Below are 3,338 nucleotides of genomic sequence, written 5' to 3'. Positions count from 1 at the left end.
AAAAGCAGAGATGGTTGAAATTTTTATTCAAAATTATAGGTTCATTGTTCGATCTATATATATGTTAGATTCTGGAATGGATTTTATCATAGGAAATAACTTTTTAAAGCTATATCATCCATTTATTCAAGAATTAACATATATAGTTTTAAAAGCTCCACACGACTCTTCAATAAATCAAAAACCAAAACGTATAAGAATACCAACTACTACTATAGATAAAATCTTAAAATTTAAAATATTTTCTATATTAGAAACATGTTATTTAAACATATACTTTCAGATAAATATTCCAAAAAATAATCTTGAAATAAAGATAGAAGAACTCTTGAATGAAATTTGTGCTGAAAATCCTTTAGATATTAAAAATACAAATAACGAATTAGTAAGCATTAAATTAAAAGATCCTACAAAAGAGATAAATGTTCCAAATAAAATTCCTTATTCCGCAAGAGATAGAGAAGAGTTCTCACTAGAATGTAAAGATCTTTTGGAAAAAGGAATTATAAGATTAAGTAAAAGTCCTCATGCGGCTCCAGCTTTTTACGTTAAAAACAACAATGAAATTAAAAGGGGAAAACGAAGAATGGTAATAAACTATAAGAAAATGAATGAAGCAACTATTGGTGATGCTCATAAACTTCCAAGAAAAGATTCTATTTTAGAAAAAATTAAAGGAGCAACTTGGTTTTCATCTCTTGATGCAAAATCAGGATATTGGCAACTTCGTTTAGACGAAGAAACAAAGAAATTTAACTGCTTTTACTTGCCCAACAAAAGAATCAACAAGTGTGTTGCTTTATGAATGGAATGTATTATCATTCGGATTAAAGCAAGCCCCAGGTATTTATCAAAGATTTATGGAAGAAAATCTAAAAGAGTTAAATGAATTTGTTTTAGTGTACATTGATGATATACTAATTTTTACAAAACAGGATAAAGAAGATCATCTTCAAAAATTATTAATAATTTTAGAAAGATGCAAGGAAAAATGATTAGTTCTTAGTAAAAAGAAAACAAGAATAGCAAAACAAGAAATAGAGTTCCTTGGATTAATTTTATCCACTCAAGGAAAGCTAAAACTTCAACCAAATGTTCTAGAAAAGGTAAATTTATTTCCTAATAAAATAGAAGATAGAAAACAATTACAAAGATTTTTAGGGTGTATAAATTATATTTCTGATCAGGGATTTTTAAAGAATATAATAGAATACACTAAAAGTTTATTTCCAAAAATAAGTACTAAAAAAGTATAGAAATGGGATGAAAAAGATAGTATACAAATTCAAAGAATTAAAGAATTATGCGAAAAACTTCCAGAACTTTATATTCCAGAAGAAAATGACTACTTAATAGTAGAAACAGATGCTTCAGACATAACCTGGTCAGGATGTCTAAAAGCTAAGAAAGCTATAAAAAGTTTGGAACAAGAAAAAGAATCACTAGATTCTAAATATCCCCCAAAGAAATTACTTTGCAGGTATATTTCAGGGACTTTTACTCCAACAGAACAGAGATATACTACTCATGAAAAGGAAACTCTGGCAGCAATTAAATCTCTTAAGAAATGGAAAATTGATTTACTACCCAAAGAATTTACCTTAAGGACAGATTCAAGTTATTTAACAGGTTTCATACGATATAATTTAAAAGTTGATTATAATCATGGACGATTGGTAAGATGGCAATTATTTTTATTACAATATCCAATAAAAATTGAATATATTAAGGGTGACAAAAATGTTATTGCAGATACATTAACAAGAGAATGGAGTTCGTCTACAACGCATTAGATCAATAAATTCAAAAATATGAACAAGAACTCGAAAAATGCAAGCATTGTCAGCAAATAAGGACACAGATCCAATCCCTCACGAAGGCCATCGAAGCAATGAAATCAACACAACAACCAAAACCATCAGAGTTCAGCCAGCTAAGTGTGGTGGACAAATCAGGTGAAGAAAAAATTCCAGAAAATAAAACAATTGCTGAAATTATCAAAAAATCCACCCAAGATAAAAAATATTATGTAATTTATAATGGCCCCATGAAAGGAGTATATGATGCCTGGGAAAAAGCAGCACCATTTACACAGCAAATCAAGGATAATTCATAACGGAGGGTTTTTAACACTGAAAAAGGCAAAGGAATCTTTTAGAGAATATGAAGCTCTTCATCCAGAGCAAACCCTAAAAAGAGCAGATAAAGCTCCAATTCAAACCCAGAGAACAGGGATAATAAGAAACATTCCTACAAGGGCTGAAATCAAGGAAAAGAAAAGGGTTTATAGATCAAATCTCAGAGAAACCCTTAACATAGTCTTGAATTGGACTGCAGAAAAGAGGGCAATCTTGGGATATTATCCTATTGCCAAAGAACAGCTAACAAAGCTGGTTATATTTCCAGAGGCTTCCTCATCTGACACCTATAAGTTTTTTCAGTATGGATTAATTGATACAATTTTAATTTTTAATGATTTGAAAATTATTAGTGAGTTTCCTGCAAGATTTATTAATGCAGTAAAAAGATTTAAAAATATGATTGACAACGTAAATCCAAGGGATATATCCCTAAAATTTACGAATAGTCAACCTATTTTTAATGAAGAAGAAGAATGCTTAGTTCCAGCACATCAAGTGATCTTCATGTCCGTCTTCCCAGGAAATTTTCAACCAATTGATCAAGTTCAAGATTTAACAATCTACAGTCATGAAGGAAGACTAGCCAGCACACTAGCAAGGGTCTTCGAAAGAACTCAAAAGATTACAAGGGAATCTCACACAAGAATCAATTATAAAAGCAGAAATACTTTGCTTGTGTCCAGTAAAAGGAATGAAATTGAAGAAAGAGAGATGAGACTCTTAGTGAAATTTGAATCAGCATTCTACAACTTATCTGGACTCTTAGAAAAGCGCCCCGAAGGGATAAAGAGGAATCTCTGCTATCTGATAAAAGACAGAGAAGACCACAAGTGCCAGCTATGTGTTTCAGAGTTATCTGAAGAAAGCAATAATAAAACGGAATCAACCCACATGATAAAGGAAGAAGACAACGCATCTGAAGGTCACATGATGAAAGAGGAGGACAGCACATCTGAAGCATCTCTCAACATTATTGCATAGTGACGTAAGCGCTTAGGTCATAGAGCACCAACAATGTAGCTGGTGCAAGATAATAAACAATAACGTAAGCAATGACGTCATAAGAAGGGTAAGTATGGGAATTGTCCATCAGACCCAACCATTATAAATAGGTTGCTTAGGCAATTGTAGAAGGCATCAAACCATAGAAAGCAGGAGGCTAAGAGTACTCATATGCTAGGAGAGCAAAGAGGAAGC

This window comes from Arachis duranensis, chromosome 9 (assembly GCF_000817695.3).
Source record: "Arachis duranensis cultivar V14167 chromosome 9, aradu.V14167.gnm2.J7QH, whole genome shotgun sequence".
Lineage (NCBI taxonomy): Eukaryota > Viridiplantae > Streptophyta > Magnoliopsida > Fabales > Fabaceae > Arachis > Arachis duranensis.
The sequence above is the reverse complement of the archived record's forward strand: the minus strand, read 5'-3'. Positions refer to the sequence as shown.